At 41.4% G+C, this 16,379-nt stretch overlaps 1 protein-coding gene across 17 annotated transcripts in view; it reads right to left on the bottom strand.

Annotated features, from left to right (window-relative positions):
- MKL2 (MKL1/myocardin like 2) overlaps positions 1-16,379 on the bottom strand; it is a 275,368-nt gene that overhangs the window by 165,328 nt on the left and 93,661 nt on the right. Inside the window, exon 3 of one of the 17 annotated variants that reach the window (XM_021086570.1) lies at positions 13,788-13,832. The exons of the other annotated variants lie outside the window; for them this stretch is intronic. The gene's annotated coding sequence lies outside the window, so the exon portion shown is untranslated. The remainder of the gene's footprint in view (positions 1-13,787; positions 13,833-16,379) is intronic. 17 annotated transcript variants of the gene reach the window in all.

A 16,379-nucleotide genomic window follows, 5' to 3' on the forward strand; every position in this document is an offset into this window, starting at 1 on the left:
AAAAACGGTATTAAAAAATAAAATACAATACCCCATATAGAAATATCTGCCATCGTGGAAAATACAAATAAGTGAAAAAGGCACTGCCCAATAGTGCTAAATGCCGTAGAGAAAACAGAAAGGGGTGCGAGTGCTTGGAAAGAGGACACCACGGCAAAATGGGTGTCAGAAGCACCCAGAGGAGGAGATAGACCCCGACTGACCTAACGCTGACGGAGGTGAGAACCCAATGACCAAGAGCGCGCTGAGTGAGGCGGGAAGAGAGCAGCAGGCTTCGACGCTAAGCGAAGCTCTGCAGGGTTCAGAGCAGAAGCAGGAGACCTGGTTTCCCTGCGGCTCTTTGGCGCGGTGCTCGTTCTCCCTCCCACAACCCTCGTGCTGCTGGGCATGGAGGTGAGGTAGGCAGCACCCTGCCCGTCCCTGTGGCTTCCTTCTCTCTCCTCCGCGAGTCCCTCGGTTTTGAAGGTCCTACCAGAAGGCTCGGCCACGACTACTGCGGCTGTCACCCAACACGCCCCCCTTCCCCAGCCCCTCGCCTCCTCACCCCGCGCCCCAAACCAGGACGCAGCCTCTGGCAGTGCAGTTACCCGCCCACCACCGCCCCCTACCTTTCCAGCTCGCTTTCTTTCAAATTCTAGGTCCAACAATCTGTTCACCGCCTGAGCTCACCACACCGCTGACCCCACCACCTTTGTACGGCCCCCTCGTTCCGCGAAGGTCTCCCCTCTCGGCTCTGTCCTCCGCTTTGTGCCTGCTCGGCAGACCCTCAACGCTGGGGAATCTCACGCCACCCCCACGCCACACCTGCCCCTGAGCAGGGAAAACCGAAAGGGGGACGGGGGTTGGGGCGCCAAGAGCCAACCGAGCAGAGCGCTCAGGCAGGTGAGAGGATGGCATCCCGCAGACCTGAGCCAGAACCTCCTCCGGGGGGTGTCACACTTCCAGGCGGGGAGCGGGGCAGCCGAAGAGCTCAAGGACCTTCTCTTCCAGCTGCTGCCTAGTGAATGGGAGGGAGGCCTTCAAGCGAGTGGGAGGCGAGGAAAGGGGTTTTAGAGGCCTAAGAAGGAGAGGACAGCAGACAGACGGAGAACCTGCACGACGCGGCCCCGAGCTCTTCTCTGGGAGGCAGCCCCCCCACCCCCACCCCGGGGCCCTCACGTGCTGGTGGAAGGATACAGCCACTTCCGCCTAAATGCCCTACTCAGGGGCTTCCCTGTCTAGATCCCCAAAGCCAAGCAGTGCAAACAAATTCAGAAAAACTGAAATGAGCCCACCTCATACACACATGCTGATTCATTTCAACTGGATTCTCAAGGTTTCCCAGTGAATCCTTTTATTCACCTCTGGCCGTTAATGCACAGCAAGTGGTGGGTTTCTACTTTCTTCAAGTCCCTAGCGTCATTCCCCACCACCACTCTGAGCAGATGAACTTGGCTTCTATTTTATTAAGAGCAAAAGCCACTTGCTGGGAGCGAGCTTCTTTAAAACTTCCTTTCTCTAAGGCTCAAAATCTCTGCGTGATTTACATCCACTTGTGCTTCCCTCCTGGCTCCCAAATGTTCTTTCCTTGTGCTGTGGCTAACTCACCTCTCCCTGTGCCACACCCATCCTCAATCTACAAAGCTTTATTCAGATATCCCACCTTTCCCGCCCCTTGAACTTGTTAAATATGTAAGTTATAAAGAGAAAAAAGTATTCCAGATGAAAGAAACAAAAGCAACAAGTTATAGAAGCAGGAAAGGGTATGCTTATGAAAACAATGCTAACACTGGTCTCATTACACAGCAGGGTGTGTTGGCAAGTGAGAAAATAAAGTTAGATGGATAGAGTGGGACAAGATTAGAGTATCTTACCCCAAAGTGTCAGGTTGATGATTTCTGAACAAGAAAAATGCTCATGATGAATGTAGGAATGAAGAGAGATGAAGCCTCACAGCATGGGGTGGGGTGGGGTGGGAAAGGAGGGATTTGCCCTTGCAAGGGGAAGCGGATGGGGACTGGAGGGAGACAGGCCAGTGTGGTGGAACCTGGTCAGCTGTGGAGGTAGTAAGGCAGCAGAAAGGAAACGAAAGAAGACATTTCCCGGAGGGACATGACAGAACCTTGTGCATGGCAACACACTGTAAAACAATTTCAACCTAAATTCCAGGAGGGGGCGGTGTGACTGTCACAAGATGGAAGACAGGGTGCTACACGGGTGACCTTCTTGGAGGCTGGAAGTGATCGGGACCTCTGAGATCATGGGACTGAGCTTCCTCGCTCTATAAGTGAGGAAGCAGAGGCCCCAAGAAGTGACGTGTTCAAAGTCGCAAAGCTAGTTGTGGAGAGAGTTGGGCCTGGACCCGTCTCCTCTCTGCCTTCAGAGCTCCGTCCACGACACCCTGCTGCCTCTTCCACAGCGCTTGCTGTCTGTCCACTGAGGCCCTCGGTGCCACACCTCCACTGACAAAAACTACACTGTGGAACCAGCCACCCGGTTTTGGCCTCTGCACAACCGGTCCGGGAAAGCTAGCTCGTAAGGAACAGAACTTCAAAGCTGCTGGACTGCCTCCACCCAGGACCTTCCTGAAGATAAGGAGAGCCCAGCTCAGGCGTGTTTTGAAGTTTCTAGTAAGTCTCAGGGCAGCACTGTAACTAAGACACAAATCCTACTCCAAGGATCATTAAAATGATTTTAAGATTAAAGGGCGAACCCTATTGACTCTTCCTCTCCTACTCCAACTCTGACAGGACTTCAGATGCTGTTTGCCTCATCTGTGGTGGAAATCGTGAAGGATTTCTTGGCAAAGACTGGAATTTGTGTTTGGTATTCTTCATACAGTCAGCTCAGAGAATGCTGCTGATAACAAAATGCTGCTATAATATTTCCAGCAAGCCTTCTACATATTTTTTCAGGCAATTAGTAAAATAGGAGTTTCTAGGTAATTTGCTAGTGAACTTTGAGCCTTGACAGAAGTTAGCATGAACAGAGCTTCCAGTGTTTTACGGAAACCAAGCACAGTTATTTACGCTGAATAAATGTGGACAACTTGGCTATCTCATTTCTTTTTCGGTGTCAAGAACTTTAACAAGCTAACAGACTTCAGCAACCTGTCCATGTGAAAACAACATTTAGAGTGAATTCTCTTGAACTAACTGAAATCAACAGATAATGCTGAATAATTTTATAGCAGAAGGATTTATTGTGTGCTTCTTCTCCCCTGGCTATTCCAAAGAGTTGCAACAACAAATCTTAAAAAAAAAAAAACAAAAAAACCTATAAAATTTGCCAAATCATTCTTTGGGAAAATATTGACAATTTTGTGTTTTCCAGTACAGATTTTCAAAGTACCAGTCCCTGCAGTGATGACAGTACTGCAATTAAAGTGTACACAAGGTATCAAATTTGACCCTTTGGTTTATGTTTTCTTCTGACTTTATTTTCTCATACTGTGCATTTTGAAATTTATTTTTTTTTGCCACACTCTTTGAGCATCTCAAAAGCTTAAACTGAGTACATCTGTTTGCTTAGCAGCTTCAGATATTCCTTTTGTGACTAAGCAGCAGGTGCTGTTCAGTTTATTTTCATGCACGTAAACGAAGCCCTTGAACTTGGAGTGAGGAAAAGCATTCGGCTTAAATTTTAGAAAGGAAGGAACTACACAACAGCTTCCTTTAGAACAGCCTGCTTTTTCAGCTTCCTGTATGAAAATAATATTGTATTTTTTATAGAAATTGCTAAGAAACAATGAAGAAATTATATTTAAGCCTTTAGACAGTTAACCTTCAAATCTTTTAAAAACAATTTCTTCCAATAATTTTGATATTTAAGCCAAGACAGGAACAGAAAAAGAAACTAATAAAAGAGTGATGTAGTCCAAAGTTTAAAGTGGATTATACATATTTCAGATTACCATAAGGAGTTCCCACTTTCTGTGGTAAACAACAAATATTAAGACTTTTGGCTTTAAAAGTCCCAAATATCAAGCTCCTGTAGCATCTGGTAGAGATGATGGGACGAAGGTTTGCTTTGTTGGTACAGTTGATGCTACTGCTGTTGTGAAACTATTCCGACTGAAACACATGAACACACATACATATACACACCAAGTTTGTTATTAAAACACAGCTTCTGAGACTCTAACTGAAGATAACAGAGTATTCTCTTTAAAAATAAAAATAAAATCCGTTCAGAATCTTGAATCCGGGGAGAAAGAAGTAAGCTCCTCAGGATAAAGCCTTAAATGTCATCTCCCAAACGTCTAAAAGTGGCTAGGTCGCCCATGGGGACTTGCTCCCATGGCTGTCTCTCTCACACACAGATTTCTACAGCTATATGTACATGGCCCATCAGCTCAGAGGACACCCCCCTCCTCGGGCGTAAGTCAGTATGTTACTATTCTGCCCTCAGGAACTGCCTATCAAGGGCTGTGAAAAGAACTGAAGCTTATTAGGACGTTCAGCCTTCCATTCGCACAGTATTCCTTCCTGAATAGTCTCGTCTTACTTCAAGCATTCAAGACTCAGATGCGTTAGAGAATGCCAGACATGTGGACTGTGGAGGAAGCAGCAACAGACATGCAACACTATAGATACTAGAGTTCCCTGTATGTTCTTTAACCTGCCCCAGTCCTTCCCCTTCACAGCACCTGTTTCCAAACCAGCACTCAGAGAAGCAACGGCCTTGAACTAGGAGATGGAAGCCAAGGGCAGAGCAGCGGGAGTCACTGCGAGCTCCAACCTGAAAAACACTGCAGTTCACTGCTGTGGCCTGGACCCCATGAAGTAAAGAGGCACCTGCTGGAGGCGGTGGTGGCAGATGTTAGGAAGGAGAGCTCAGCGCACTCTGTCCCTACCTGGAATCATACACTTGGAGAAGACAACAAAAGGACATGTGTCTTGTGGAGTTCCCAATGTCCCCTGCTGTGCCCTCTCCTTGATGCACTTTGCTACACACCTTTCTGCACCTTCCTCTCCAGGAACCGCCACCCCATGGGCACCACCTTTATCCATTTAGCTTTGTCTGTTCACCTGCCCAGAAGACTCTAAGGTCAGTGAGGTGAGAAGCTGCTCATCTTTTCCTGTGTTTATCCCTCATTGCCAGCAGAACAGATGGTGCAAGGAAGTTTGCTCTTGAACTTTTTGTTGGAGAGCAGTTAGAGACCAACATGACGTCTGTGTTCTGCGAAGTTCACCCCGCTCCCCAACTACACTACCTCCTAGTTTATGCTTAGTGCTCTTTCCTGCATCTGATCAAAAACTACCATCAGGAAAGGCTATAATAAATCCCTTCATCCTGCAAGAAAAATGAGATAAGTGGTTGAGCTCTTCAGTGGCCCTGCAAAATGATGACATTTCAATTGCCTGGATGCAAACAGGAGAAGTCAGGTGGCAGCCCTGGATGCACAACCATCCCCTTTTGTGTCCAGCAGATCCACCGCACAGAAAAGTTTTTGTTTTTTTCCCTGAGTGATAAGCATCTTTGGTTCTGTCTACGTGCTATATGCACCCTCTGTTCTCTCTCTGGTTGCTGTGTCTAGATGCCCCTGAAAAGTAACTGGGCCACACAAGCAAATACACAGGCCGGCCTATATAGGTGATTTTGTAAAAACTCTTAAAATAACTCCACCTCTTAGCCCCTATCCAGGCAGTTCCTTTGGTGGGAGCATCATCTTTGGCTCACCTCCCTGTCTTATCAGGAAAGTCCACCCAGCATTAAAGTCACCTCAAACATTCCCTTCCACAATCCTCCCGCTGCACCTTGCACACACCGGCATTCTAGCAACGGTGCTGCTCTGGTCCATGTGGCTGTTGACTAGTTCCCCACTGAACCGGAGCTACCAGAAGTTGAGAATCTTGTCTTTCCATATGTGGGAAGCCAGAGTCCAGGCCTCTTGCATAGTACCTTCCACATGGCAAGTGCATGCTCAATATTTGTTCTCAAAATAGTTGTAGGAGTAGCATTAACATTCTTAGTTTACAACATCCACCTTTCATAGCAGATGTGTATAGAGAGCTACATCATACATTTCAACTCAGTAATTTAAATGTGTTTCCATAGCAACTGGGCAAAGTGCTTCTTATAATCCTGGGAAAGGCAAGCTCTAACTTAAGGTTCAACTCACTGAAACACTTCAAAATCATTTGCCTTTGTTCTTAGTATGAAGAGACAGAATGACAGCATTTAGCTCCCTGTAACTTCCTTTCTCCTTAAGAACACTCCAACTTTACCTCTAAAAATAAAAACTTATTTTTTCAAACATAACTAGACTACAACTTCCAGTAACAAAAGGAAAGAATCTTATTACTTCACAAATCTAAAATACCTATCAAGAACAATACATCTAATCAGGCCATAGTGTATTCAGACTCCCACAGACCAAGAGATATAAATTGTGACATTTTATCTTTAAAGAAATGAACACCACTCCTTTCTGACAACTGACTTTTTTATAAAATACATCATGGACAATTTTATATATTTGAAGATCTCTATGGGCCAATTTAAAACATGGCCTAAATCATCAGGCCTCTGCCAGCTCAGTCATTTTAACCCAAAGGAGAAAAACTGTTTCGACTTTTCATTCTTAATCACACTGCTTACTTTCTGAAAGTTTGCTGATTTCCATAATATTAAATTTCAATGTCTGGGCATTTGTTCACATCTTAAAAAAAAAAAAAAAAAAATAGGAGTTCCCCTCATGGCTCAGCAGTTAACGAATCTGACTAGCATCCATGAGGATGAGGTTTGATCCCTGGCCTTGCTCAGTGGGTTAAGGATCCAGCGTTGCCGTCAGCTGTGGTGTAGTCGCAGAAGCGGCTGGAATCTAGCATTGCTATGTCTGTGGCTGTGGTGTAGGCCAGCAGCTACAGCTCTGATTAGACCCCTAGCCGGGAACCTCCATTTACCTCGGGTGCAGCCCTTAAAAAAAAAAAAAAAAAATGGATGGTCTCTTTCCTCCCAGGGGCTCCCTCCACTCCTAGAGATATGATCAATAAAAAACACTGCTGCTACCTTGACAGCCCTAAGTCCCAGGCCAGGCCAGGCGCTGAACCCTCACCACAGCAGTAACAAGAGCCACATCAGTGACAATGCCAGATCCTTAACCCACTGAGCCACCTAAGTCCTTAAAAAGATAACAAAGTAGAAATGTAAACACACCTCCGCTCAAGGCTAGGTTGACTACACTCAGCTGTAACTTTTGCAACATGGAAGCCATGGACTATAGACAGTGAACACCCATCCCATCTGGGAAAGCTACCCAGTGAATGGGTTGGCCACCCAGGGAAAATGGACTGTGGTGCCTAAATCCGTGTGTTAAGTAAATCTTAAAGGAAAAGATCTCACTGAAATGTCCTAAGTCGCTCAAAGCTTACATTTAAAAACCTGTCTTTCTCCAACTTCACTGCCCAAAATATTTATGTATTAACAAAAATAATACTTATATGAGTTTTAATTATTTACAACAAATAGGATACTCTTTGGTTTAGAAGTGTGAAAGCCAATATCTCAGTTAATGAAGACTTCAAGGAACTCTGAGATTTACTGATACATTTAAAAGCTAAAATTCAGCTAGTTGAATAGACTAACACAACTTCATTATGCTGTCCTGCCGAGTGAAAAATACAGACATCAATCCACTCTGTGAGCTTCACGCATCACACTCACTCATCAGGGTGCTGCTGCATCTGATGAACATGAATTTCGGGAATAAGTTAGGAGACTATGTCACAGAGCTCTCTGAAGTCTCTATTAGAAACTTGGAGAAATGGTGAAAAGGGAAAGAATGAGAAAATGTGCTCGCTCCAGATAATTCAAACAAATTAGGCCTTTATAGGTTTCTTCCATTCTGAATAACTGACCATATTCAGTATCCATCACCAGATGAATGGATAAAGATGTGGTATACACACACACACATATATACACACACACACAAGTGAATACTCCTCAGTCAAAAAAAAAGAACGAAATTTTGCCATTGCAGCAACATGGACGGACTTGGGAGGCATTATGCTATGTCAACTAAGTCACAGAGAAAAAGACAAATACTTTATGATATCACTTATTTGTAGAACTAAAAAATACAGCAAACTAGTGAATAAAACAAAACAGAAACAGACTCACAGCTACAGAGACCAAACTAGTGGTTACCAATGGGGAGAGGGAAGGGGGAAGGGAGGGACTGAAAAAAGGGCTATTATGGGATTATGTGGAATGTGGGTAAAACCTTTGAAAATTGTAAAGAAACTATAAAGTTTAAGAATCTTTCATTCAATAAAGTAAGTAAGCTTTTTTTAAAAAAAAACTCAACCGAACAAAAACAAGCAATATTCAGTCCTTCTGGCTCAACTTTGGTTCAAGAGCTCTCTGTTCTATATCAAAATTCATTTGTAATTTGCCTTCTGTAATCCCCACCCCCACCCCGACAACTGACTCTGGTTCAAGAACACCCTTTAAAAGAAACTGTCACCCATCAACTACCTGGGTCATAAATGAATACATATGTCACATCATCATGTGATTTCATTGTTTTTTCTTCCAATAATCATCACGGCTTCTGGGCCTCAGTATCCGGAAACCAGAGAGAACTTCTGCAGGGAAGTTAAGCGTCCCCATCAGTGGCAGCAGCACTTCATTCTCTCTACTATTCCACACACAGCACAGAAGAAGAAAGCAGAGCCAGTGGCTCTTTCCAATTACTACTATTTTCAACCTCAATAATTTCAATTTCAGCACCTAATCTATTGCAGCTTTGCTGGATTGGCTTTGTGAAGGTATTACAAGCAGCCTGTGTCTGCAGCCAGCTGGCCTATGTATGTGCCCAGCATAAAAGCACAGCTACATCATACGCTAAGACTCCGTTCTCCTAACTGGAGCAGTGGAAATGGGAATTCATGGATGTATCCCAGGGTTCCACTAAAGTCCCTGGATCTAAAAAGCATGGAGCACTAGGGTGTCAATGACACTCAGAAAACCCCTGAGCTCATTCTTGTAGCTCAAATGTTTCCTTAGTTAAAAAAAACAGTAACAAAACACCCAAAAAACAAAAAAATAAAACCCAAACCAACCAACTAAAAACAAGAAGAGACTGGAATACAGACGAAGAAATAAATACCTCTGTTAGATAAACAGTATAGTCTTCTCATTCTCGGAATGTAATGCCCCAAACTCAAGGCTTTCTATACAACAAAACTTCCCCAAGCACCTTTAATCAGGCCTTTGGCTGGGTGCTGGGACAGGGACAGGACCAATTCCCTGCCTTTTAAGGTTTGTTAAGGAGAGACAAGAAAGCAGATCAATCCCAACACTGCGTGGTAAAGAGGTTAGATGGGAGCAGGTGTGCAGGGAGCATGGGAGGGAGGAGCTTTAACACAACTGGGCAGGAGGATCAGCAAAGGGATGGAGAGGAGCTAAGGAGTGGAGTTAAATCTTCAAGAGTAAGACAGAGAAAGGACAGGAAGGCGAGCAGGAAGGGGAATTCCAGGCAGGGGGAGCTGATTTGCAAATAATCCCTCTACACCAAGACTTCTTATTACTCAACGGGAAGTCCTCAAATAGAAGAAAAGGCACATTCCAAAGTGCCTGTCCTGAGAAGGAAAGAGAGAGCACCCATGCCCCCCGACTACACGAACGTTATATAAACTTCAAGATCTGGAACGCAAGAGAGGGCAACACTTGGTTTAGCATATATTGTTCGCTGATCGTGTCGCTGCAAAGCCTGAGGTCAAACAAAACTGAAAAGCCTATCTCTGACTCTGAAAGAGCTGATGGTCTTTGGGCAATTACCAACGCATGGACATTCAGTTGCATGTGTCCAATTAGAAAAGGATCCTTCTCCAAGTAGATGGAGTGGATTAGGTGGCATCACTTCAGGAAACAAAAACTCTAAGTAGCTTTTTATCTGCACGTAACCCTGAATTATTTCCTTGAGTCCTTGAGAAGAGGAAAATGGTTCCCTTACCCAAAACAGTATTAAACATTTCAATGATAATGCACCCATTTTCTCATTTCAACCACAACCAGAAGAAAAGTATCATTAAGCTAAACTCACAGTTACACAGAGTGTAAAGGAGGGGCTGGATTGCCTGATGCAGGAGTCCGGGTTCTGGTCCTGACACTATGACAGACTAGCTGCTTATTAATCCCATTGCTATTTTCTTCTCTACAAAATTAAGGCATGAGAATTTTTGTAATTTTGAAAAGCAAACAGTTAAAGAAGTAGTTTGCTCTTTCAAGCATAAAATTTTTTTAAAAGGCTCAGGTTGATGTTGCCTTTTTTTTTTTTTTTTAAGAGAAAATAAAATAATACACATAATTCTTGGCCCTCATGGCTGTTTGAAAATAACTCCTCTACTTTTTCCCTTTTGTTTCTTCCCTACAATTGACCACCAAGCCCTACCAGTGCCTCCCAGCAAACAGCTGTTATGTATTTTTCAAAATCCCTAAATATAGCACCTTGATTCAGATTGGAGAGGAACTCAACCTTCTAATATGGGCCTTGAGATGTTATTACATTGTGCCGGTCTTACACCATTTGTAAAATAATTATGGAATTAAGGCTTTTTAAGGATAAAAAATACTCTTTAAGAAGTTACGATGTGTTAAACAAGGAATAGTTTGTTAGAGAAATACCTGTTACTAAATGAACTAAGTTTGCAGTCAGATACTGATATAAATCTTTGTAACCATCTCCTCATATTCCGCCCCCAGATTTTCCTCCTATTCAACACACTCTTGTCAGCAACACCTGCCACCACAGTTACCATGACCACCACAAACAGTCTTCATAGAAATAAAAAGCAGATCTGCCAATTAAGCCCAAGGGAACATTAGCTGTATGCAGTTACTCGTGGAATATTCTAACTTATTTTTCAGAATACAGCAACCAAGGGGGAGATCCGCAACCAAAGCAAAATAAACTTTAGGAACTCATACTTTGGTTTTGGCCTCCTGGATTTATCCTGGACCTCAACAGAATAAGATCCCTCAGACATGACATTCTGCAAAGAGGTCCTGTGACCCACTCTTTACAGGCTAACCCCCTTCTTATGGTGGTGCTGCACTCTTCCTTGTCGCTATCACAGCATTTATGACACTAAGAAAACGGATATAGGGCTATGCATTTTAACTGTTGTCTCAACTTCGCTGAGCCTCAATATTCTCATTTATCTTGGGTAGGAAACAGTTTGGGTGTTTTCGGTTTTTTGTTTTGTTTTGTTTTTGCTTTTTAGGGCCACACTGGTGACATATGAAGTTCCCAGGCTAGGGGTCAAATCAGAGCTACAGCTGCTGGTCTACACCACAGCCACAGCAGATCCAAGCCATGTCTAGCGATCTATACCACAGCTCATGGCAATGCCAGATCCTTAACCCACTGAGTGAGGCCAGGAAATCAAACCCGCATCTTCATGGATATTAGCCAGATTCATTTCCGCTGAGCCACAAGGGGAACTCCAGGAAATGGTTTAAATCAAGACCTTAGAAGAACTATGTTGTATACAATTAGAAAAAATTAGCAGAAGGAAAAATAATTAAAATTATACTACACACACAGTAAGGAGAAGAAAAAATAATGAGGATCAAAGCAGAAAATCAATGAAATTTTTTAAAAGAGAGAAAAATTAATGAAACCAGAAGCTGGTTCTATGAGAAAATAAATAAATTTGATAAACTGCCAAATGGACTAATCAGGAAAAAAAGCAAGCAGACACATTACATACCAATATATGGAGTGACATATGTGATATCACCATATATTCTACAGATATAAGAGATAATTAAGTACCATTATGAAAAACTTTATGGCAATAAATTCAACAACTTAGATAAAATGGATAATTCTTTGAAAAATGTAAAATACCAAAACCCACTCAAAAAGAAACAGATAACCTGGCCCTAGACTATTTTAAAAATTAAACTTGTAGTTAAAAATCTTCCCTTAAAGAAAACTCTGGATTCAGATGGCTTTACTAGTGAATTCTAACCAACATTTAAGGTAAAAATATTACCAATTCTTTCAGAAAATTGAACAGGAGGAAATACTTCCCAGTTTATCCTATGAAGCCGGCATTAACCTGATACCTGAAGTTAGGCAAAGAAAGACACTGTAAGAAGGTTTTATGGCCCTCATGAACACAGATGCAAAAATTCCAAACAAAATTTTAGCAATCAAATCCAAAGATATATAAATAGGGTAATATATCACAACCAGGAATGCAAAGGCTAATTTACCATTTGAAATATATTTAATGTAATTTAGCAGATTAACTAATAAATAAAAAGCCTATGATCATCCCAATAAATGCAGAAACATATCTAGCAAAATCCATTCCTAATTAAAAAAAAAAAAACAAAACTCTGAGCAAACTAAAATTAGAAGAGAATTTCCTCAATCTGATAAGTTAATCCACAAAAAATCTACAGCTAACATCACACTTAATGGTGAAAGACTGAAATGATTTCCCTCTAAGAAGAGGAACAAGGATATCCACTCCCACCACTTCTATCCAATATTATACTAAAGGTTGTGCTCAGCGCAAAAGAATTAAGAAAAAGAAATAAGGCGTCTAGATTAGAAAGGAATACATGAAATTGTTTTTTATTCAAAATGACCAAATTATTTATATAGAAAATCTGACCGACTCTATAAGAATAAAGTTACTAGAATAAGTGAGTTTTAGCAAAGTTGCAAGGTATAAGATCTATATACAAAGCTGTATTTCTAAATTGTAATGAACAATTTATATTGAAATTGTTTAAAATACCACTTATAATGAGGCCAAAAAAAAAGAAATAGGGCTAAATCTGGCAAAAGATGTGCAAGATCTTTAAAACATTGTACTTTAAAACATTGCTAAGTGAAATTAAAGACATAAATAAATGAGGAGACGTAACATGTTCATGGGTTGGAAGACTCGATATGTTATCAGAAGTCAATTTCCTACAAACTGACATACAGGTTCAATATAACCCCAAACAAAATCTGTTTTGTATAAATTGATAGGCTGATTGTAAACTTCATATGGATATGCAAAGGACCTGGAACACCCAAAGCAATTTTGAAAAAAAAAGAAAGTTGGAGGACTAACACTACCAAATTGCAAGACTTGGTCTAAGACTACAGTAATTAAAACAGCATGGTAGCAGCATAAAGATAGACAAATGATGAGTGGAACAAAACAAACACCAAAAAATGCCCACATATATGGACAACTGATTTTTTACAATGGTGCAAAGGCATTTCACTGCATTTCAGCAAATGGTGCTAGAAAAACTAGATATACATATGCAAAAATTATGGACACTGATCGTAACTTGTATCACATGCAAAAATTTAGTCAAAATGGATCATATACCTAAATGCAAAGCCTAAAACTATGAATCTACTAGAAGAAAACACAGACCATCTCTATGACCTAGGATTAGGTAAAGATTTCTCAAATATGATACCCAAAGCATAAAAGGACAAACTGATAAATTGAACTCCATCAAAATTAAGAATTTCTACTCTTTGAAAGATAATTGTTAGGAGAATTAAAAGACAAGTCGGACTGGGAGAAAATATGTGCAGATCATACATCTGATAAAGAATCAATATCTAGAATATATAAAGAACTCTCAAAACTCAGTAATAACAAAAATACAATGAAAAATGGAAAAGAGCTGATATTTCACAGAAAAAAAGGCAAATAAGCACATGAAAATATGCTCAACACATCAGTCATTAGGAAAATGCAAATTAAAAGCACAATGAGACACCACTATGCATTTATTAGAATGGCTAGAATTAAAAAGACTGACCATACCGACTGCTGACAGAGATGTGAAGCAACTGGAACTCTCATGCTCTGCTGGTGAGAAATGCAAAAGGACACACAACTTGAAAAATAATTTGGCACTTTTTAAAAAGTTAAACATACACCTACCATATGATCCAGCCATCCCACTCCTAGGTATTTGCCTAAGAGAAAAGAAAGCATATGTCCATGCAGAGGCTTGTGCATGAATGTTCAGTTCAGTTTTATTTATAATAGTCAGTACTGGAAACACCCAAAGAGCCATCAACAGTGAATATATACAAAAATTGTGGAATATCCACATTTTTCAGGAATAAAAAGGAATAACTATTGACACACTCAACATGGATGAATCTCACAATAGCTGTGCTGAATGAAAGAAGCCAAGCCAAAAAAAGAGTACATACTATATAAATCCACTTATAAAACTGTGGAACAGGCAAACTAATACATAGCAACAGAAAGCAGATGGGTGGCTACCTGGAGATGGGGTGGAGAGGCATGAGGGTAGGATTAACCAAAGGGTACAAAGAAACTTTGGAGGGGGGACATTTTCATTATCCTTATTGTGGTAATGGTTTTAAGGGTCTATACATTTGTCAGAACAGATTAAATTGTACAATTTAAGCAGGTATCATTTACTGCAGGTCAATTATGCTTCAATAAAGCTGGGGGAAAAACAACTGCCTATATTTTATAATATCCTTTTTTTTCTTTTTTTTTTTTTAATGTTATGGCTGCACCCATGACATATGGAAATTTCCAGGCCAGGGACTGAATCCGAGCCATAGGTGCCACCTGTGCCACCTTTGTAGCAAAGCCAGATCCTTTAATCCACTGTGCCAGGCTGGGATCGAACCCACACCTCCACGGTGACCTGAGCTGCTGCAGTCAGATTCCTAACCCACTGTGCCACGGCAAAAACTCCTAAAATAACCATTTTTAATTGTCCTTCTTTTTTTTCATTAACATACTGAAAATCTTTCACGAGTGAAGCAATTGATGTAACTGACTCAAATACACCTTTTCTTTTGACCTTTACTCTATATAAACACAACTGTAAAAGTAAATTACTACTGGATGGAAAAGTGAACAGACTGGTCTCCCTGGATTCCACAGCGGTCTGTTTACTGGCCTCAAACAAAGCCCAAATGTTTAGCTAAACTACCAATATTGAATGCTTGGTCACTCAATATTGAAAATATAACCACAAGCCATCCTAGGGCAATTCATTAATTCTAATAAACATTTATTGCACATGTACGCTGTCTGGCACTGCTGTACATGTTGGATCTCATGCAGAACGGTCAGCACCAAATTACAAAGCCTTTCTGCATCGAGTCTCAGAATAATTTGTAAGGTTTTAGTTGTTGCATTTAAAAAATACAACCAGGAGAGTTCCCGTTGTGGCGCAGTGGTTAACGAATCCGACTAGGAACCATGAGGTTGCGGGTTCGGTCCCTGCCCTTGCTCAGTGGGTTGCCGTGAGCTGTGGTGTAGGCTGCAGATGTGGCTCGGATCCCGCGTTGCTGTGGCTCTGGCGTAGGCTGGTGGCTACAGCTCCGATGAGACCCCTAGCCTGGGAACCTCCATATGCCGCGGGAGCGGCCCAAGAAATAGCAACAATAACAACAAAAAAAAAAAGACCAAAAAAAAAAAAAAATACAACCAAAGAATATCAATGGAAATAGGATGATTCTGCTAATACAAAGTTAATAAATGCCAGTGATAAGATGATTAAAGACTGCACACTGGCGGCTTAAAGTTCCAGAACAAAGTTATCACTTGAAAGCTACATGGATTCAGGACAAATGTAAAAAGAAAAAAAAAAGTATTTCCATACACAGCCAAAGAGCGGAGCCTGTCCACCCCAAGAGGTCCTACCAGCTTGGAGGTATAAAAAGTTGTGAAAAACTTAGGTAGACAGATTCAAAAGGGTGGACTGAAATGACTGATTGATTGATAACAAAATAGCAACCAGGCAGCTTTATGTAAATTCCGTGTTGGTATCAGAGCACACTCTCTATTGTTGATTTTACAGAATTCCATGCTAACTGGACCAAGGGCCGAAACTCTTTACTCATCCCAAATAAAACTGAATAGGTGTATGCCTCTCACAACCAGTACATAGTATATTTTACAGCTTAACATGGGTATCTATTTGAAAACCTATACTATTTTTCTCCCCTTGCAATGATACTTCTCTTTTAGGATTCTTCTATGAAAGAATCCAATGAACTCATTACCATGGACCAAAAAAGTCAATAAATATCCCTTGTTAGGAAAAACTGTTGATGATATTGTGCTTCAGATTCCCCCAGAAATTGTTATTCCTTTCCTAAAATTCTCAGGCTGCCTTTGAACTGCCACGTTTTCTGTTCTCAAAGGAATAATTCTACCAAACGATAAGCTTTTAGTGAATTCTGACATAAATCCCCTGCCACACGTTCCAAACACATCACACCCAAATTCACATCCACATTAAACACAGCTAATCTCCTAAATATTCACTAACCACAGCATTCCAGACCACAGGTTCTGCGAGCACAGTTTGTGACTACTCTCCTTCCCACAGAGAAGCACTAACCACTAGAACAAAAG

The sequence above is a fragment of the Sus scrofa genome, chromosome 3 (assembly GCF_000003025.6).
Source record: "Sus scrofa isolate TJ Tabasco breed Duroc chromosome 3, Sscrofa11.1, whole genome shotgun sequence".
NCBI classification, from domain to species: domain Eukaryota; kingdom Metazoa; phylum Chordata; class Mammalia; order Artiodactyla; family Suidae; genus Sus; species Sus scrofa.